Below are 22,558 nucleotides of genomic sequence, written 5' to 3'. Positions count from 1 at the left end.
CGGTTTAAATAGTAAATCACTCATTTCCTCTCCAACTTCTGATTCCTAAAGGTATAATTGCCAAAATAATATAATAAGTGCCTTAAAAGATTAAGCAAAAGGTCATATTAGCATAACAGCTTTCCCAAACTGATGTCAAAATGCTGCATAAAGCTGCACCTTGAAATCCCCCAGGACAGTGCTTTTGGGACTTGCCAATAATACAATTTCACAGAGATTCTTCTGTTTCACAGGTCACAGCTCTTTACCCTGTGATGGACAGATTGAGCCACCCTCATGTACCTGCATATATATGACCCACTTCATTAGAACAGAATGTTTTCTCTAGAACACACGACCCAGTAGGAGCCATTATCTCATGTGCTATTATTAATGCGAAGACTTCAGGCGGCCCCTGCACACAGCAGTGGATCTGTGCAGTCTCAAGAGTAGCCGTAACTAAGATCTTCAGAAGCAGGGATAAAACAGCCATGTCACACAATTACATTGAGTTTGGCAATGGGAAGAAGAGATTTCTTTTTGATCCCACATGACGATTATCTTCCACGCTGGCAAATGAGCACTCGGAGTGACATACTTTTTATTGTAGCTAATGGAACTCAGATTTGCAAAGAAGGTGATTCTGCTGTGTGACCATATTATCTAAATTGCTTTGTTGCCAACGCATAAAAAACTGAATATAAAATTGCCTGAGCATAATTGAGTGCTGACTCACCCCCCGATTAGGGTAAATGCTGCAGCGTTCCAGGGTGTCTTGGAGCTTTCTATAGTCTCACAATCCTATGTAAAATCTGATTGATTTTTTTCCTCCTCCAAGCAAACTTATGTTTCATGCTCCTGTTTGAGGCTAGATGCTACAAATCCAGCTGCTGTCACAAGACATCTTCCCCCTGCTTCGTTATCTTGATCAATTTTCTGCTGAAATTCTCATCTTTCATCCTGGCTGGTGCAGTTGCCTCCCTTGTGATTATTCCAACTCCTGGCTCTCCATATTCATAGTCACTCTCCGAGCTCCAACACTAACTCTCTAGTTTCTAAGGCTACATAGCTGAGGATGTTTTCTCACAAAAAGCTTTTCCATAAATTCCCACAATTTCATTTTAGTCTAATCCGAGGCTGCATACACACGACACTGCTCAGAGCAGACTTTTAATAAAAGTACCCGCATACATGAGCAAGAAAATACAGACCCAAGTATTTTAAAAGGAATATTTTTAATCTTGAAAATAGCCGCATACCCATTAGGTGTAACTGTGTGATTATCCTTAAAACCAGAACAATTCTCAGGTTTTGAAATTTAAGTAGAAGAAGGGCAATTGTAAGAAGCAGTGCCAGAGACCTGAGGTGAACTGAGCCGTGGATACTGGGCAGAGAGCTCAGATTTAGCTGACTGTGGCAATAAGTCAAACTAGTACTCATGCCTTGGGTGATCTCTGTCTCAACTCTCCCTCAAAAAGTGAAAAGAAAGAGCAGAAAAAAGGCTATGACCTAAATGAATTACAGCAATTATTAACCAGCCATCCCACCTACAAGGATTTGCAAAAGAAGCCAGCCCTGAGCTGGAGGATCTGGGAGTGAAACCGGTCATGAAAGTGGCAGAAATTGATTTTGTTTCCAGCTATCTATGAACATCTCCTTTCTGGCTGGCTGAACTATTGCATGAGCAGCTGTTGAAAACTGAGTAAGGAAGAGGCTGAAATTTGTGTCCGTTATATGTGGGACTGGTTTCGTTTCAGAAAATAAAGAGTATTTATTCACACGTCGGGCTTAGATTCTCCAGAAGCACTTGCAGCTGCACAGCCCAACCTTGTTCCTTACCAGGAATTTTAACTTTTGTTGTCTGGTAAATTGTTTGCCCCAAAGAGGATAAATCCCATTTATCTCCAGCTTCAGGGAGATAATAATGCAATTGTTCCTTCACACCAGGAGATCTGCTCCCTGGAAGTTTTCTTCTGAGTTGGATCATATTTTCTCCAAGAGCTTCCCTCTGTAGAATAAAAAGAAATTTAGTTGAAATGTGTTTCCAGAGACCAGCCCTTAAGAATAAAAGTGATTTTAAAAAATCACCATAAATATAGTAAGGGGGAATAAATCTAAAATTCAGAACTGATCTAAAGCTGGGTCAGAATCCAGCTGGAATTAAGGATCTGGTCTTTTTTGGTTGATCAGCACAAAGGCTGTACCTTTGCAAAATAAAGGCACATTTAAAAGATGTAATGGGAAAAAAAAGAGGAATCTCTAATGGTGAAGAAAGCAGCACATTCTGAGATTTAAAAAAATGCTGTCTGAACTCTTCAAAGATAGGAATGAAGTACATAAAAACATCCATGGCTTCCTCAGACAGGTAGTGTTGGTTGTTACTCCCAGCCCAGGCTGCATTTGACAGCTCTCTCTCACTTATATTGCCAGAAGAGTGCTTTGAAAGCCCATTATTCATATCCAGATTGTTCTTGCTAAATGTTTGACAGCAGCCTGCCCAAGTGACATCCAAATGGGGACAATTAATTGTTAATGTCCCCGATTCAGCTGAATCAGGGATGTGCCTAGATGACAAGGAAGAACATCACTGGAAAGACTCAAGGGAGGCACCAGGGGATTTGCCGAGGGGAGCGATGGATTTGATGTCTGCAGCCACTCCAACATTTAACCTCTTCATCTACAGCAACTGGTGGGTTACTCAGCTGCCATTTACTGTTATCCTGCCAGGAGGAGTGTGGGCAGAGCAAGGAAGCAGAGCACCCTTGGCTGAAAGTCCCAGCTCATTCTGCAGCAAAGATAAACCCTCGAATGGAAATTCTTCAAAGGGATGAGGCCGGGCAGACCGTCACTATGGGTGTCTTGGAGCAGGCAATCAGTCCTCCCTTTAATAGACAGAGATACAAGATGGTCAGGGAAGAGCATGCTTCTTAAATGTGTTGGAAAAATGAGGCTGGGACATCGGTCATCCCTGAGCCACAAAGCGCTGGAGGTTCGTGAAGAAGCAGCAACACCTTCTCAAACAGGAGCAACTCTGCTGGTTCTGCCCTGCGGCTTGTGCTCTAATCTATAACTAATGAGTGTAAAGGCCCTGACAAAAAAAGCTTCCACAGAATCCCTTTTCTAAGGCCCTTGATTTTACTGGAACATGCACAGCAGTAAAATTCATATAGCCAACAGGAAAGCCATGTCCTGGCCTGACCCTGCTGCAGAAAACAGCAAAACGAAGGGGCAGGGATTTGGGGTCACATTTGGGGAGGATCCATGATTCAGCAGTCTGTTTACTAAATCTCCTGTAATGTGTCATGTAATGAAGGAGTGGGGCAAACACCTGCAGCTCCAGGCTGCTGCTTCATTGTGAAAAGGTACAACCTGGGCAGTGACGAGCATCTGAGGAATAAATGACTCTCAATTAGGACAGTAGGTCAGAAAGAGCAAGATGATTCATATCCAGGACATACTCCAACCCTCCACAATAACACTCAGCAATTCTGTTCAGCTTTTCTCCTTCAAAGCACCCGCAAGCACCCCATCCTTTCCATGGCACTGGCAGGTAACAGGCAGAGAGGCTTGGGTGTGCACTGGGACCTGCTGATTCCTGAAATAATTGAGCTAAGCTGGGAAAAAATGCCTTCCACAGCAACAGGAAGGAACGAGACAGCTCTGTCCTAGTCAGAGCATGCCACTGTTTGTTTAGAAATCATGGGACATAAAGATTCACACCCCAAAATTAATAAATAACGTACCCAGAATTAATAGCCTCTTTTAGGGAGCTGTCTGCATGCAGTTTTCCCAGGAGTAAGCAACAGGTCGTGACAGATGGGATTTAGGAGTGCTTGGCTCCTAGGTTAGCACCCTGACAATGCCTCTGCTCAGCTGTGCAAATCATATTTTACTTGCTTGGCTGTGAGTTGCTGGGCAGTGGGATGTAATTTTCCATGCTTGCTGTTGGCACTGGGTTTTACCTTTACTTGAATCTGACAGTGCAAGCTCTGTCAACATTGTTTCAGCTCTTGGAAAATAATAATTAAGAAGCCTGGGTGAAAGGCATGTATTAGTACCCAAGAATTCATGGCCAGCTCCACTTTAACCTAGTCACCACAGTTTACTACTCTGCCACAAAATGTCTTTTCCAGGTTTACCTGAAGACTGGGATATCAGAAAAATGTAGGGGTGCCAGACATACATTGGGTTGACTTTGATCTCTCTAAAGACAAATCTTTTAAAGTTTAGATCAAGGAATCTTTTAATGAAACAAAGAAATAGTGCCACTTATATCAGTTCCAGATATAAATAAATCTGCTAGAAATAAACAGGAGCAAGGCAAAAAGGAGACAGCCACGCTCTGCAATGTCAGTCCAAAGTGACTGTCTGATGGATGATGATGATATGGCTGGCTGGGAAAAAAAGTCAGTTTAAAAGTCTTGCTGCCAGCCATCTGGCAAATCTTCCAAAGGATATTGCTGTACAGCAGCACTGAATTGGTACCTGCTTTGCATCTCCTGCTACCAAAACAGACTATTTACTCCTTTAATGTAGTGAGGATTTTGAAATCTCTACTATGACTCTCACCTTAGGGACTCATTGTAGCCCTCCCCACAGCCAGTTCTCTCTTCCCTGCCCCCACCAGTCTGCCATGGATGCAGAATCTTATCCCAGGATCCTTTAGGATGGTAAACCTCTCTAAGATCGAGTCCAGCTATAATCCTGCACTGCCAAGCCCACCACTAAACCATGTCCCCAAGTGCCACATCTGCAAGTCTTTTAGGTATCTCCAGGGATGGTGATTCCACCACTGCCCTGGGCAGCCTGTTCCAATTATTGGCAGCCCTTTCGGTGAAGAATTTTTTCCTAATACCATCACAGGATCACAGAATGGTTGGGGTTGGAAGGGACCTCTGTAGATGTCTGATCCAGCCCCGTGCTAATGCTGGCTTACCCAGAGCAGGTTGCACAAAGTAGAGATGCTTTTAAAAAGATCTTCCCAAAGTAAAGATGCTCTTGGGCACTCAGGGGGTCACTAAGACACAGAGCACACCTGACTCCATCCAGGCTATTCCAGACCCTCTACCCATGCACAGCTTAGGGTGCTGTTCCCTTGGCCTGCAGGGGAGGCAGAAGTTCACAGCACTGGTATTTGTGGCACATCCATCCTCTTGCTCCAGAGGCATCATTACTTCATGCTTGGAGCTGAAGGGCCACATTTCATACATCTGAACAGTATAAGGCTGATTTTCATAGCTGAGTCATTTGGACTCTGTACCCCAGAAGGCAACAGTAAATATAACCACTGGCCATTTCCTAATTAACATAAAGCTATAACAATTTAATATCATTTCAAAAAACCCAAAAACCACTCCATGAAAACTAAAAATCTCTAAAGAACAGGCTGTCTGGACGAATATTAATGATTTTTTTTTTCCTGTTTCTTCAGCTCCTCCCAGTTGGTTCATAATCAGCTGCAACAGAGTCCACAACCCTCCTGAGTTGTGATGAAGCACAATGGCTTGAGGCCATGGAACTGGGAGTACTGGCCCATGGATAACCCCGACTGAGGGGCAGCTGGAGATCCTATCTGGTGACCAGGCACTCCTGGGCTGTAACATGGGCCCAGTAAAAGCTATTTTCAGCCTAAATGATCTTTGATACTGAAACTAGAGTTAACCTGGATGGTGAGCGGAGGAGATCATCTGCTCTGAGAAATGAACTAAGGGAGAAGGGGGTGGGAGAAGAGTGGGATCATAACAAAGGAGAGGGACTCTTAAGGGAGAGGAATTAATTTGGAAACATGCAGTGATGGAAAAAGGAACACAGGAAAAACTGATGTTGCATCTCCCCGCCACTCCCTCTCAGGTCCCTGTCCCCCCTCAACTTGCCAACCACATTTGTCATTTGTAATTCTCAGCCTTCTTAGATAGAGGGGGCTAAGCAGCAAAAGCTGACTCAGAGCAGCTCCTCTCACCTTTGCTACTGCTAGGTTTAGTAATTTTTAGTAAATTTGGTTTGGTTGTTAATAAGAACTCGATTCTAATTTCACCATGTGCAGCAGTAACTTGTTAACAAGCTGCTCCAGGAGATCTTTATAGGACAGTGGAAACCAGGGAGAGGAAATAATTACAGTGTTTCCACCTGTGGTAGTCTGCTTCAGGGTAGGTATAAATAGATCCATAAGTGTTTGTTCACTTAAAAGTTCAGCCCAACTGCTTTCTCAATTGCCAGCAGCAGAAGTAATGGATGGGGGCTTTTTCTTTAAAAATGAGGGCAAAGATCATCTACTAAATACCACCCTCTTTTCCTCTAGACTGCAAGTAGCGTTTAAAAAGTTACAGAATTTTTACCAAAACCAGATGTTGGGTGTATAAAAGTACAGGCAGTTTTAAAAAGTCATTCCATTTCTTTGGAAAGGGAAGGACAATTAGATCAGAAAACTCAATTCAGCTTCAGAACAGAGGAACTTAATGGAGGAAAAAAGAGAAAGAATTCACATTTCATTCACTTGCTGCATCCAAAAAGCTCTGGACTGGTGCATGCAGAGAGTAACTCCCTTTAGAGCATCATCACAAGCTTTGAGAAAGCAGTTGCTGAAGTGTCTGAAAGTGCCCTGTTTCTTGTCCTCTGCCCTCTGAAGAGCAGAGGGGGCACAACACAACGCCCAGATGGGGTGGAACTCAGGTCCCAGTAGGTTATGGGGACTTTGATCTGTGAGCTGGGCATCTGCAGACACTTGCATCCATCTTGAGCATCCCAGAAATAACCTACCTGACTCAAAGAAGGTTTGAAGGCCTCTCCTCAGGGCCCAGCCCACCTTGGTGCAGGAAGAGGAAGAGCCCGTGTGGGTGGCCTGGACCTCTCTCCAGGAGCAGCACTCCCACAGCTCCATCCACTCGTGGCTGGAACCCAAAGCCCTGCCAACATCCACTTTTCCCTGCACCAAATTGTTTAAATAAACTTCCCCAGTGCGGGCTCCAAGAAATGCAATAAACATCAGGAGCTCAGCAAATGGGCTGCCTGGAAGGGCATTACCAGGGCTTTCTAGGCAAATGTGCTGCCTCTGGCCTCCCACACTGAGGCCTCACCTTGCACTCCATAACAGCCCATCAGTGCAATACCCTGCTTCTGCCTATTGTTCAAGCTGCAGGTATCACATTGAACCAAACAATAGCTAAGAAACAAAAGACCTTTGAAGTGACTTGTGGTGTCTGCTGGGCACCAGCTGCCCCTTTTGTGTTCTACTGTGTCTTCGGTCCCGATGCTCTATGCTTGGGTCTCCTGGGTCCCATTCAGCTGCAAAAGCCCAAAACTACAGTGAGAGGAACAATCTAATCTGGTAGGGAAATAAAACAGTTGATTACTCATAAAAGCAAAAGGGACAGATATTCGAAAAGGAAAATAGCAGAGCAGATTCAGATGTGAGTCCTACCACAGGAGTGCCTGGAGAAGTAGCGAGTTCTGCCACACTCTTCCACGAGCCCCCAGCCAGCTTCAGCGGAGCCAGGACTCAAACCTGTGGTTTCAGGTAGCCTTAATAAGGCTTAGATCTGAAAACCACTCTTCTGCATGCCAGGGGATGTGGTGCCATGTGGCAGCCTTGGCTGCTTCAGGCTGCCCTGAAGCATCCGAAGGAACATGTTCATGAGTGACAGCCCAAAGCAGTGGGACAGAGCTGTGTGCAACCACAGGAGCTGGGCTCTGCTGGAGTCTGAGTCAGCCTGAGGGATAAGGAGCGGCTCCCAGGTTTCCCATGGGGAGCTGACTCCAAAATCAACTCTTTTGAAGGCAACAACAGGACAAGACCCTGGGCAGCACAAGGATTCATGTGTGGCTCTAGGAGAGGAGGACAGGAGGCTGAGCCCAGTCAACTGAACACTCACCTTTCCCTGGAGGGGCAGCAGGTGGAGTCAGTGGCTGCTCTTCAGGGGAAGAAGGACCCCAGACTGGCTCAGACACCCCTGTGATGGGGAGGGGTGGGGTATCATCCTGGGACTGATGGGACCCCCTCAAACCCAGCTGTGGCACTTGGGGCTGTCACCTCTGTGCTCCCTTCTCTCTTCCCGAGAGAGGCCAGTGGAAATCTGAAGAAGAGAGATTTCCTTTACTCAAGGATTCCTATTCAGAGCTACAGCTATTGACAGATTTCTTCTATTCCTATGCTTGGCAGAAGCTGATAGTATTTATTGAGCTGATCGCAGGCACCAGAGCTGGATCCTGACTCCTGATATGCAGGCAATCATCAGAGCCTGTTGTGTTTGCATGAATGTACTAATCCTGCCTCTGCTTCCTGAATGCATAAAGTGATGTATAGGACCACTCAGCTCTGAGACACTTGGAGATGGCTGCAGAGGGCGAGACAGTATTTTTAATATGGAGAACTCCAAGGCAAGCTATTTTGGTACCTCAGGATCATTAACATTTTTGAATGTCTGAGAAGCTGCTAACATTTATAAGACATTACAACCAAGATTCATTCTCCCAAATGGAGAAAGAGCTCCTATTTTTCACATACACTCTAGATATTGATAATTTTCTCATTTTCTGATATGACAGGGCTTGGGGATTTTTTTCCCCACTGAGACAAGATGACTGACAGACGGAGATGAGAATTTCTCATAAAGAGAAGCAATGCATTTTTGCACAGCCGAGGCTGGAAGAAAGCAATAATTGTCCTAATGCACAGGCACAGCCCTCCCGAATGGCTGATGATTTACTTCAAGAGTCAGTCATTGCTGACCAGAATGCCAGGCATGTCTTCCCAAGCCAAGATGTGAGCTGAGATCAGTTCAAACAAACCCCTCAACCCTCTGCCCATCTGCTGTGCTGCTATTGGGTGGTGAAGGCTGGTCCTGGGTGGTGATGCCAGCCTGGGATACCCCAACCATGGTGGGTCAGAGCAGCAGAGCTTCACCAACACCTCTGCCATGGTGAGCTCAAGCCACTGTCACAGAGGTGGCACTTGGCACAGGCTTAGCTCAGTTGTAGGGTTTGGTCTGGCACAGCCTGGTTTTAGGTAGCAGGGGGGCCACAGAGGTGGCTCTTGTGAGGAAGCTGCTGGAAGATTCCACCATGTCCGGCAGAGCCAGCTGATGGCTCTGAAGATGGACATGATGCTGGCCAAACCTGGGCCAGTGAGAGAGGTTGGTAACACCTCTGTGATGACATATTTAAGAAGAAAATCAAAACAAAGTCACAAGATTTTGGATTCTAGTCAGAGAAGAGGAGGAGGTGAGAACATGTGAGGGAAACACCATGGTGACACCAAGGTCAGTGAAGAAGGAGGGGGAGGAGGTGCTCCAGGCGCCGGAGCTGAGATGCCTCTGAGGGCCGTGGTGAGACCAGGGTGGAGCCCCTGCAGCCCCTGGGGATCCCCGGGGGATGCAGAGATCCACCCGCAGCCCTGGGGATCCATAGGGGGATGCAGAGATCCACCCGCAGCCCCTGGGGATCCCTCGGGGGATGCAAAGATCCACCCGCAGCCCCTGGGCATCCCCGGGGGATGCAGAGATCCACCCGCAGCCCTGGGGATCCCCGGGGGATGCAGAGATCCACCCGCAGCCCTGCGGGAGGTGCCCGTGCCGGAGCGGGTGGGTGCCTGCAGGACGCTGGGATCCAGGGGCAGTCCCGGTGCAGAGAGGGCCCTGCTCCCAGGCTGGAGCAGCCTGGCCTTGGAGCGCTGCACCCTGTGGCAGACAGAGCCCGGCGCAGCAGTTTTGGGGGGCTGTGTGCCCGAGGGAGGGGCTCACGCTGCAGCGGGGGCGGTGGGGCTGCTGCTCCTGAGAGCGGACCCACGCCGGGGAAGTTCAGGAGAGCTGTCTCCCGTGGGAGGGAACCCACGGCCTCACAGGGGAAGATTCCTCTCCCGGAGCAGCGAAGGAAATCTCGGTGATGGACTGAGCAAACCCCCGTGCCCTGTCCCCCTGCGCTGTCGGGGGGAAGGAAGGAGGGGCTGGGGGGAAAAGGTGTTTTTGAGGGGTTATTTTATTTCTCATTATCCTCCTCTGATTCTGTTAGTAATAAATTCACTTTGTAACTTTAAGTTAAGCCTGGTTTGCCCTTGAAACGTTTCTCTGGGTCCTTATCTCACTCATGAAGCATTAGTTAATCTTTTTTTCCTTCTCCCTCCTCTGCCCAGCTGTGGCAGGAGAGGGTGAGGGAGTGGCTCTTGTGGGTGCCTGGTGCTGGGCGAGTGTCAAACCACAACAGGGTCATTCTCAGCAAATGCTGGGGTGCTTGGAGAGACCGGGGAACTTGGGACAGGAGTTAGAGCTGCCACTGCAAAACCCATCTGGAATCTGCCTCAAAAAGAAACAACAAAAAACACCAAAACCTCCTCGAAACAACAACAATAATAAAAAGAAAAATCAAAACAACCAGACAAAACCCCCAAACCAAAGCCAGAGAAACTGCCTCCAGCTCTTGGGCCAGGACAAAGCCTTGGAGTGGCCATTCTCAGCGTCACCACCACTTCTGTCCCCGTAGAGCAGCCGAGCAACTTTGCTTCCTGCAGGGATCCTTTGGAACCATCTAGCTTTTCCCATGCTAGGCCACATCTTGCAGGGTTGTAGCTGTATTACTGGTACACAAAAGCCAAAATATGCATCCCTCTACCTGCTTTCTTCCCAACCTCCTCTTCCAGCTGTTCTCCTCCTCGCTATCTGCATATTCTGTTCTTCTCTGCTGTTTCTAATAGCTTCTATCTATTCCAAGTCCCATCCTACTCAGCTCTCATTAAACCCCAGACCTTGTGCAGAGCTTTTCTGCATTCATCTCCCAGCCAGCTTTTGTCTCTTTGACATCTAGGTTCTCTTTGTTTGTGCTTTTCTCTCTGGATCTGGGAATTATTCTGGTTCTGTTGATGCATGGATCCAGGCCCTGATATTTTGTTGAACTCCGTGGGATCTCTTCTGCTTGACAGGTGCAGTGGTGGGTATGACTGCTCCCTGCATCAGCAGCACCCAGCGTGTTGCAAAGGCCTTGAGAAGCTGATGTGTATCTGAAGCAGTAGGAAACTTATCCTCTGCTAGACATTGGCTTGAGAGACATTATCCCTGGCAGATACCAGTTCCAGGAGACGTTTTCCATGGCATTCCTGCCCAGGAATAGATCTTGACTTCATCTAACAGAGGAGCTGATTGTACAAATCTATGCTGCTCACTGGAGGATGGCATGGCCAGAGCAAATGGCATGGGGTGACTACTGCCATACCTGTGGTGTTCTACCTGCTCCTGCTCATTTTCTGATGGCATGTTTTGCTCTCCTGATGCCTCAGCTCAGTATCTCGATAAAAAACTTTGGATCTGAGCAGCCCCTGCCGGCAGCAAGTGCTCCCCCTGGAGCACAAGGGGTCCCGGAACGCGTGCACCCAGCAGAACTTTTATTTGGAAAACAAAAGATATTGACTATTCATAAACCTCAGCTTAGAGCAAGGCAAGGCCAGCAGGAAAAAACGCCACCGTGGGTGAGTGAAGGTGCTTAGTGAGGAGTAGGGCATTGTGGGTTTTCAGCCCTGAATTACGGGGCAGCAGTGAGCAAGTGGCTTTGCCTTTTCTTTTTTACCTCCTACTGATTTAGTCTGGAGGCATTTCAGCAGCACTTTCTCCTGTTATATGGTGATAAAACCCTGGGCTCAATAACTGAGATCTGCTGTCTGGCATCAGAGCAATACAAATAACAATAAAAGAAACAAAATAGTGGTGAGTCAGGCTGGTTTTCACTTGGAAAAACATCAGTTATCCTTATTACTCACCAGCTCTGTTGTCTCCTCCGGGGGACTCTGCTGGCCACCATTGAGGCTGCAGTTGAGGAGTTGAGCAAAATACAGGGAGGCTGTATTTTGCTCAGGTCCTCCTACAAAAGGTTCTCCCTGAGGTTTTGGAGGATTGGTGGTTGCATATCCACATCAACAGGACCAGGACTATAAGCAGCCTTTTTGCAGAGCAAAAGCCTTTTAGCAGCTAAGCCCAGTGGAACCACATGGCTGAAGAATGACACAGCATGGAGAGGCCACAGCCCATGGTGGGATGGACAATCCTTGAGGGCCACGTCTTCACCTGGGGGGGAAAAAACAGAGAAGGGAGCCTGGACGGGGGCCACCCTGGCCCTAGGCTGGCTGAGGTCACCCATGGGCTCCTGAGCCATGGCTCTGTTGTGCCCCACAGAGCATCATCACAACAACCCTGATGCATCCAAAACACAGACAAGCGGCCAAGTCCAGCTGGAAGTTGATTACTGCTATTGAGATTTGTATTTATTAATTTGTAGCCCACTTGCTTTCTTTTGGCACCAATTTTCTCTGCAAGTGAAAAATTTCCCCTGAATCACTGCGTGTTATTTCCACTTGTCAAGATAAAGGTTAATGAAATACCAGTAACTGCATCACAAATCCAGCTCCATATCTATCCAGGATTTTATATGGCAAGTTATACTGCACAGTCTGTTCTTAGAAAAGGCTGTGATTAAAAAAAAACCAAAACTGTCAGAGGTCAAGAAATTAATGGTTGGAGCAGCATAACCTCTGCCCTTCACTCCTCACATCTCACCTGCAGGACAAGGAATAAAAAACCTCCTGGAACTGGCACAAACAAGTGTGGGACGAGATTTCCTCCAACACACAAGATTCTGCAGGACTGTGGTATTTTAACAGCTTTTTCCTTTGCAAATGTTGCCTGTATCTAGATAATGGTTACTTGGATATTTATACACTATGTAAATTATATATAAATACCCAAATGCCATAGAATCATAGAGTATCTTGAGTTGGAAAAGACCATCAAGTCCTATAAATATATATAGAATTTAGAAGCAACGTAATGCTATAATTGACATATATCTGTCTTCAAAGAGATTTGCACCAGAGAGAATTTTACATACTTGCTGCAGAGAGATTTTCATGCCATGAATGTGAAACCACCAGGACTGGCTGAAGGACACTCTGTGCCCAGGGACTGGGGAGCTGAGAGCAATTTTACTGCTGCAAACACCCCTTCAAGATCCACCGGCACGGCCTCACTCCCCAAGTTAAACACTTGGAAAAACAGAAGATGCCCCCATCCAGAAGCAGTTGGGGCACGTGAGGTTTCAGGAAGGAAGGGAGGAGCTGCTTTGTTTTCTTCCTAGGGAAGGCCAGCGATGGGATGAGTGTCAGGAGCTGCCATTTGCGGTGAGTCAGGAGATTGGCATGGGGTGGTTTGCGTTAATACCGGCTTGAACACATGCCAGAGAGGATTTCCAAAATTCACAGCCAGTTATTTCTTGTCACAGAGTTAAGAGATCCTATAGCCTGTTCTTCCACTCCGAGGCATACGATCAAAAGCCTGCAGAGGTTATTCTGAGAGGTTTGTTTGTTCTGTAAATATGTATTTAAAATCTTGAATACAGATGACTAAGTTTGAAGAAAAAACCCAAAAACTTCTAAGAGAGCAAACCCTCTCACAGAGAATCTTATCCCTCCTTGGAGGTGGATTAAAAAAGCATTGTTATGAAATCCCAGTGCAGATTTTATTATGGGCTAAATCAAAATGCTTTGGAGTTTTTGGACTTCAGATCTGAAGTTCAGCGTTTCAGCCCATATGCTCCATATAAAAGTAAGATAAAGGAAAGGATGTACTTTTTCTTCCTTTTGATATGCAAAGATTCAGATGAAATGCTTCCTTTCCAATTTGCTTTTTCAGTAGAAATTCACTAGAGATCCTATCAACATGAAATACCTTGTGAAGCCCGAGGGGCTGCTGAAATGATGGATGACATCAAGAGCCAAAAGAACACGTACAAAGCGTCTGCAGAAAGAGATCCTTAATCAGTCTGTGAAGCCTGTTGATTTGTTGCCAACTACTTAACTTAAAGCTTGTGTTGTCATATATCTAACTTTAAAATTTAATGAACCAGTTGGAGAAAGGAAATCTCTCTTAAAAAATTCAGTCGTGTCCCTTCAGCTGCAGTGTGAGCAATAACACACTTCATTGGATACTCTCGGCAAGTCCCTCGTTAAAACAGTAGCACCAGATGAGATCTAATTTTCCTAATATTTGTAGACTACAGTGCAAGAAGGAAAATAATTGAGATTTTATGTATTCCTGAAGAATAGGTAAAAAAAACCAAACCAACAAAACAGTGAAAGCTGCTCCCCAGTTTATATGCTAGACATCTTTCATTTACAAGTACTTTACTGCTGAAATTGAATGTCAATATTATTTTTCTTTTTAAAAAAATTTTGCCCACTAGATGGCTGTAATTGTTATGGCTGTGCTTAATTTTTGGTATCAAATTCCCATCTTTAAAAAAAACTGCTCTTCCTTTTTGTTATCCTTCAGCACCCGCGCTCACTTCTCCAAGGCAATGTTTGAAACGATGGGATCGTCACCTTGGAAATTTCAGCTGTTTATAGGAAATTTAGGTGTTCAAAATGGCCACTGCAATAGGCTTGTATCACATCTAAGGCACAGAAATCCACCACCATTTTGAAAGATAAAGTGGGAATTAATTTTTCATTATTGAAAGAAATACTTTTTTTTTACTATTACAAGGAATGATCAAGGACTCAGAGCCTTTCAGAAAGACTTTCCAGTAACGTGGCATTTAATGCAAGCAGCTTGTGATTGCTGTTGGAGCACAAAAACATTGTAAATCTGATGAAGGAGAGCCCAGGAGGCAGGATTGAGCATCTCCCACGTCCTAGATTCAGCAGAGGAGCTGATGTGAAAAAGAAGGATCTGCTGGAAAGAAAGCTCAAACGATGTATCACAGGGAATACAATTTCCTTGCTATTTGCACGGGCTCTAGTCCAGGAGCAGCAGTGGGTCTGGATAGTGGATTTGCAAAGTGTTTGCTGGCTGTGGTTTCTCGTGGCTGCAGTTTTCCAGAAGATCCACCCAAAGGAATAACCACATAGGCTCAGGTACAGAAGAAGACCTTCGCCATTCAGCCAGCGAGCAGGGCACCAATGCTTCCTCTGAACAGAAAGGCCTGAATATAGACATCTACATGTCTTTGACAGCTCTTCACTACAAGATATGAAAAGGGAACTGCCTGTCTCCTTTTTTAAGCCAAACACAAGTTTTTAGCAGCATGCAGAGATATTTGTAGGAATTCTCCACCAAGCATGAGCCAGTACGGAATCACCAAGGCATCGCTGCAGCCCCTCGGGCACGGTGCATGGTGCTGCCAGCAGCACATAAATCTGCCCTTAATGGGAATTACTTCATTTTCAATGAGGAGTTTGCCACCAGTTCAGCACTGCACCAAAGGGGTGATCAGGGGCCACCAGGTTTTTTAAGTGCAACTTCATTAAGTGTCTCTGAAGAGGGTTTGTTCAGCTGGAGCGAGAGCAGCTCAGTTGGGGCACTGCCTATGCCTCACCTAAAATCATCCCCCAGCACAGCACTGAGCTCTGTGGATCATCTGGAAGAGAAGAGAGAGCACCTCCGGCAAAGGACGTGCTGTGATAAGATTTGATTCAGAGAAATTCAGGCCAGCTGCAGTGCACCGGTTTAATACCAGTCAAGTAGATAATTTCACTTATTGCTCACTCTTCCAGAAGTACCATGCCGAGGTGCTCAGAGGGCCCAGCTGCAGTCAGACCAGAGCATCCCCCTGCTCTACCTGGATTTCTTCCTAATTCAGTAGAACTGAGCACTCTCTTTCTGTGTAGGCACAAGTAGATCCACGCCAGCACGTGAGTCCCATGTGCTGTGTGTTTGTCAGCCAGAGGCTGGGCACAGCCCCTGCCCCTCTGGATCAGCTCCAGGAGTTGTCCCCAGCCCCACCTTGACCCAGCTGTTTTGTCATGGTGGGTGTGGGGTCTGGTTTGCCTTCAGTCTTTTCCTGGCACATGCAAATCCAGCCTACCTGGATATTTAAATCAAGTTCATTGTCATGCTAGCTGAACACCTTATAAAGGGATGTTAATCAAGAAAGAATAATGAGCCTTCAAATTCCCCTAAGTTGTAAGTGAGGACAAAGTGCTCAAGTAAAACATCTCTCATTCTAAATGGGTCCTTATTTCTAAGTCTTTGACATCCACAAAACAGGGTAAAGTAAACACTGAGACAAATGGATGAAAAAAGCTAAGTACTCCTCAGGAAGATGGACATCTGTTTTACCCTCTCTTCTTATTCCCTTCAAAGCGATTCCTGCCATCATCCTGTGAAACAATCTACGTAAGTCCCTGGAATTCAAGACACTTCTTTGAGATCTTCTGACTCACCAACTTTTCTGTTTTCCTGTGTCTACAGTGAATCTTGCTGAACAGGTTGAACCAAAATGATCTTCTTGCAAACATTCTGCAAATAGATCAATGCCATATCCTGTATCAAACGTCCTGCCTGGAGCCCACTGAATAAATGGATGTCTTTACTATAAAATTATAAACCAGAACTTCATGTGGCATCATACCCATATAGATTTAAAATAATTTAGCTTTCAGCAAAGATTTTTCAGCATTGCAATAAGAGCAGTATAAATAGCCACAGTCTCTGAGCATTGCAAAGGACAGGGATTAAGGTCAGCAGCCACACTGCAGTGGTTTGCCTTTGAAGACCGTCTGGAGCAGACTGTGGAAGGTGCAGGGCACCCGGGGCTCCCATTCAGTTGTGATGAGGTTGCAGATGCCTTGTGCTTCCTGATAATCACTCTGGAGGGATTTGATCAAGAAACAGATGTGTGGAAACCTGCAAGACACTTTTGAATAACAGAAGCTCTCTTGCACAGAGGACGAGGCTGGTTCAAGACCACGGCACCTGCTCCTGCATGGAGCAAAGTTCCCTCCTTGTTCCATGTTGTCCCAGTGGAGCACAGCTTCCCACCAGCTCACCTCCTCAAAGGAAACCCCACACCACAGGGGTTTGCTGGATAAACAACGAGTCACCCCTGAGATACCAGCACTGGAGAGAAATAGAGGAAGAGCTGCAATGGGTGCTCCTCATCTCATGTGACTCACCCCAAGACAGTGTTTGGGTACTGGGTATTTTTAAAGCTGACAGAGGGCAGGTTTAGATTAGGTACAAAGAGGAAATTCTTCCTGGTGAGGGCGGTGAGGCCCTGGCATGGATTGCCCAGAGGAGCTGTGGCTACCCCATCCCTGGAAGTATTCCAAGTCAGGTTGGATGGGGCTTGGAGCAACCTGGTCTGGTATAAGGCATCTCTACCCATGGCAGGGGGTTGGAACTGGATGAGTTTTAAGGTCCCTCCCAGACCAAGCCATTTTGTGAGTCTCTTTGGGAGAGTGACACACATAAGATGCTGAAATACATTCAGGTACCCCAGAGAACCATCTGAATTGTGCTAGAGATACCCAGCTCAGAGTCAGAGCTGGAGCAAGCCATGAAGGCTGACCCTGTTGGGTCAGATGACTGCTCACTTTCTCAGGCTGAGATGTGCTCGCTCAGGAGCCAGAGCCCCCACAGCCAGGGGGAGGATCTGCTCGACATCCCTGTCGTCAGATGGGCCTTGGGGTGGGTCACATGTTTTCGGAGAAGGGACTCTGTCACCTTCATTAGTCTTGTGTGGGAATTGCTCTGAAACAAAGCATTTTGTGAACCCGAACAAAAACACTGGGGAGCGCTCAGCAGCGAATTCTTTTGCATGCTGCCTTTTTGTTTTGTATGATTTCCAACGTTTTTGGCAAAAAACATTTCCTCTGACTGTTTTCCTTCTAGAAACAGCCTTCTTCCAGACAGGGCTGCTCTGCCACTATTTAGCTGGGTAGACACGGGGCTATTTAAAACACAGAGCTGGAACACTGGCAAAACACTTGTCTCATTCCAAGACAAGCAGGGAAGGGGAGAGTGCTCATCGCCGGGTGCAACCTTGCTCGTCCCTGGGAGGTTTGTGCCTGCGTCACGCCGATTTGTGCTGAATTTAAGGCTTCTGGGGATGAAATCTGTGGCAAAATCTGACAAGATTTTTTAGAAGCTGCTAGTTCACAGCTCTGAGTATTTATGATTTTTGGCTGCCAGCTCTCGCACACGTTACGGTCAGCAGTTTAATTATTTACCGGGCTCTGTACAGCGCCGTTCAAGCAGCAACCATCAAATCTGACGTTTTGATAATGCGAGGGTAATTGGGTTATTTTTTTTTTCTTCCCCTCCCACCAGCTCCAACCCCCTATTCTGCTGGGAGATGCAGAGTCATAGCTCTGCTGGCTTGGCTTCCCGCCACCTCGCTGCTCCTTTAAAACCCCATACCTCCCATTGAAGGAACTCGCTGTCCTGTTCGCCAGCAGGACGTCAATGTTTCTATGGAAACTCTTCCCAAAGATTCTCGCTCCGCGCTGCCGCTGCTGCGTATTGTATGACCGGCTTTGTACACTGCAATTCATTATCCAGGCTGTGACGAAAAGGGAGCAGCTTTCTGCCCAAAGGGAAAAAGCATTAAGGAAAAAAAAAAGACCCAAAACACTCCCCCCCCCCCCCCCACCTTAATATTAATAAAATAAGCCACTAAAACCGAAGGTGCTAAAGCTGTTTGGCATTTGAACTATGAATGGAATCTGCTCCCCTCTGTTCCTTGCAGTGAAAAATACCCTTTCCTGAATAATTAGCTCAGCTGAAGAAGCTTATAAATTCTTCGCAAGGTCCTTTTTCCTTCCGAGTAGCGAGGAGAAAATTTTCCACCTCTCACAATTGCAGTCACGATGATGGATGTGTGTCACGTAGGTAACAAATGTGCCTGAGCAGGAATCCTGTGCATGAACTGTGTGGAGAACAGAGGAGGCTCAAACCCAGGCTCAGATTTTGCATTTGAATTAATGTCTGCAAAGGGGATGCAGAATTAATAGGCTGAAGGACGATTCACATTAATTTCTCATTTGCCTCAATAACAGGAAATCTCTGGGACCAGCGGACAATGTGGTGATGACGTTTACTTACACGTCCCTTACTAATGATGTCCAAAGGTGGCCAGATTACTCACCCCTCTGCAGATGAGCTCCAGGTATTGCATACTAGACAGGTAAAAGGGTCTAAATTTTGTTCCAACCTCTATCACAGATTTGCTGTTATTTTGTATTCAGACACCACTATCAACTTTGAAAATCTGAATTCCTAGGTGCTGCTCTGAAGGAGCCCAGAACCTGATTTTCTTGACTTCCACTGGATCACTGGTGGGCTCTTGGCACCTCAGGCAATCAGATTTCAGGTGTCCCAAAGCATGTACCTCAAACCCAAGGTACTCAGCTTGTGATACTTGCAGAAAGACAACTCCTTAACCCAGCAGAACTCTGAGATCTGCAGAAAAACATTACACTCATCTACTATGCTGGGAACCAGCACTGAGTAAAAACCTGAGTAAAGATGAGGATGAGAGGAGACAAGTATTTTATTTTTAAACCTTATGAATTTCTGAGTAGTTCTGCTTTGTCGCTTTCCTAGGGAGGAAGGCATGGGTTGGGCAGATCAGAATTTCAAACTCTGCTCGCTCCCTGATACCACGCTAAAGACTTGTATTACCTTTAATTGATGTTTCTGAGTGCATCCTCATTGATTTACTCCAGCCGTGCTCTTTATGCAGGGAACATTCTATTCTCAGAGCATAATCTAGACCCATGCAAACAATATAGATGTTTCCTGATAACATAATTTAGAAAGAGGAGATGTAATTACTGCCTATGCTGAATGCCCAGCATCTCTGTGCTTGCCAGAGCACTGCAAACCCATAACCCCTTTCGGAATCCATACAGGGAGAAAACTCCCAAATCCTTCAATGTGGTTCTCATTTTGCCATTTCCATCTTATTAAATATGCTGGTCCTTGTGCCTTTGATTTTAACTTCCTAAGGATAGCTCATGCTGAAATTATTTAGAAGGCTCTCAGAGGCTCTTAGATGAAATTCAGGGATCATTCCTGCGGAAATATGTCTATTTGTGGAACCGGGGACAGCAGCAACTTGGGCATCTGCTGCAGAGAAATAGGGAGGGGACCCAGCAAGTTCTCCTTGGAGTAACTTGTTCTTTTAAGAAGTGCAACAAAGCAGGTTCTTGTTGTTAAGGGCTTCCCTTAAATACTTGAAGAGGAGGTTGGAACTCATCTGACCTGCTCTGAAACCAGTCAGTTTGGCTGCACGTAGTCCAATTGCTGTGATTTAAAATTAGTAGTTGGAGTGCTTTTGTCTTCTAAATCATCCCACAAGCACTGTGCTTCATTGTCTTGTCTCTGATGGAAGGATATCCAGGGTGAGACATTACAATTCAAATTTTCATCTCTAGGGTCAAATCTGTCTCGGTTCAGTAGTGCCTGGAAAGCACTGCTGTGCAGTGGGGTTTGATGTGAAATAAGCACAGGTCCCTCCATGGCACAGTCAATTGAGATCCACAGCACAGAAAAATTACCACTGTAATTGCTCCCTGTATCAGCTGCCTCAGGAAAAAATAAAACAAAATAATAAATAAATAATGACTGAATTGGCCCTGAAGACTGAGTCACTCTCATTTAGAGAGTGGTCCCTCCTGAACACTTTTCCACATTGCAAAGCCACCACATAATGGAACAATTCAGCTCCACTGACAGCCCTGGCTAAAATAGCCCCGGAGCAAGATAGGGAAGGTGTTGTAGGTCACTGCTGAGGTGCTTGGCAGGGCTGGCAGTGACAACTGTGCCCACACTAAGAGAGCTTTTCAAACTACTTCAGCAAGACCAGAATTAGCTCGCAAGCCTGATGCAACAGTTCAGAGAGAAGCCCTTTTGTATTTTGGATTCATGTTCACCAGGTATTGGCTTCTCCCTGTGTTATGCAGCAGCAGCTTCATCGTTGACATCCATCCTTAATGGTCAGGCATGGGTTGGCTCTGGGACCCCCTGCCAGAGGACAAGGCCAACTCTCCAGCCTGTTTCTTTCCTGGGGTCTAACAGAGCCTGAACTTAATTTACCCTGCAATCCTGGCTAAAGTCCAGCTACACATAAAAAGCATTTACTGCTTAAAACTCTTTCAGCATGGCCCTCAATAGGTTTTAAGAACAAGAAATACCTATTATAATTGTTTATCATTATCTGAATTGGACATGAGGGAGCAGAAGTTGAGTTCGGCGACCATTGGGATAAAGAGAGAACAAGGAGACCACCTTCAAGGAAAGTAACAGCAACCAAATACATTGTGAACGAGCAGAAAACACAAGGAGGGACCAGCTGACAAAAAAGAGGCTAAGTATCACTGGTATTTAGCATTAATGTTTTTGTCTTTGTCTTGCTATGCATCTTCCTGAATCTCATGTCTGGTGGGACTGGACAACCCAGAGGGTTTGATTTAAAACCAGTTCAGGTCAATTCTGCAGAATGAACATGGGTGAGACTAAACCATATAGCTCATGACATAACAACGTCACTCTGTTCATGATAAGGAAGCAAACTGAAGTTCAATTTGTTCGAAAAAAGCACCATTTCTAAGGCAGAAGATCAGCCACATCAATGACTGAGAGGAACTAGAGGTGAAAGTTGAGAAAAAGAGATATAAATACACTAACTTTTAAACATTTTAATTTCAAGTTGCAGGAAAACCATTCAATGTGTGTCCTGGGGTTTCTTTAAACAGGGAAAGAAGATTAAAATACTAATCTGTGCTGATTTCCCTGTGCAGCAGCAAAAATGAGCGTGGCTCAAAAGACTGACCTATGAGAAAAGATTAAGAGCAGCTAAATTTGTATAGCTTGGCTAAGCAACAACCACGAGGGACACACTGGCAGAGTGAAAACCAGAGAAAATGGAGTATTATTTGGAAAGACAACAGAGTCAGGGGATGAAAACTAAAGAAAGATCAGGCAGAATGGTAAAGTCTCTAAGACTCTGGCCTGTATTTTAGGGAATGAAAGCCACGATACTCCAAGCACCCAAGTACAGGGATGAACTAGACACTGGTGTGAGGGTCACTGGATGCAATCAGTGACTTTAAGCACTTCTATTCCTGAGTTTCCAAAGAAAATCACCTTTAGAAAAGTGACAGCTCAGCTCATACTATAAATAATTTCTTCTCAAGCTCAGCACCCAGCAGCCACCAATCAGTTCTCAAAATCTTGAGTGAAAAATAAACCACAAGGAACAATCCTGCACTCCGAGGGAATGGACAAGCTAATCTAATACATCTTTGTCATCTCTGGTTTCCATGACAGTTGCATAATCAGACATTTATGTAAGTAGAGGTTTCCTCCTTAAATAGCAGCCTATGATCTCATCTGCACCTACGGTATAACCCATTTGAATGGAAATGATGTGCCACTCCTGTGTACAACTAATTTTTTAATGCTTCTCTCTTATTTTTATTTATTTATTGTGGCACATCAGCCTGCAGAGTACTGCTCACACATGACTAACTCTTCTTGTTGTGGTCTTCTTGTGGTCTAGAAATAACCACAGTCCCCAGGCTCAACTAATGGTTGGACTCACACTTGCTCAGCAATTCAGTGTAAAAAGTGATGGTGTATCCACACACCCCAGAGCAGCACCCAAGCCTTCCTAGAATCACAGAAGGGTTTGGACTGGAAGGGACCTTGAAGACCTTCCAGTTCCACCCCTCTGCCATGGGTAGGGACACCTTTCACTAGACCAGGTTGCTCAGAGCCACATCCAACCTGGGCTGGAACACTTCCAGGGATGGGGCAGCCACAGC

The 22,558-nt window shown here is 45.8% G+C and overlaps 1 long non-coding RNA gene across 1 annotated transcript; it reads right to left on the bottom strand.

The window, feature by feature from the left end:
* Nucleotides 1-1,136: 1,136 nt before the first annotated feature.
* LOC121666632 lies at nt 1,137-18,691 on the bottom strand. The gene is made up of 3 exons (XR_006016724.1): nt 18,150-18,691; nt 11,717-12,020; nt 1,137-1,987 (listed from the first exon to the last, which is right to left on the bottom strand). It is a non-coding gene; the product is annotated as an uncharacterized LOC121666632 (long non-coding RNA).
* Between the last annotated feature and the right edge of the window lie 3,867 nt (nt 18,692-22,558).

The sequence above is a fragment of the Corvus kubaryi genome, unplaced genomic scaffold (genome assembly GCF_017639235.1).
Source record: "Corvus kubaryi isolate FWS band 111438036 unplaced genomic scaffold, C.kubaryi_AGA036_p1.0 37353, whole genome shotgun sequence".
Lineage (NCBI taxonomy): Eukaryota > Metazoa > Chordata > Aves > Passeriformes > Corvidae > Corvus > Corvus kubaryi.
The sequence above is the reverse complement of the archived record's forward strand: the minus strand, read 5'-3'. Positions and strand labels throughout refer to the sequence as shown.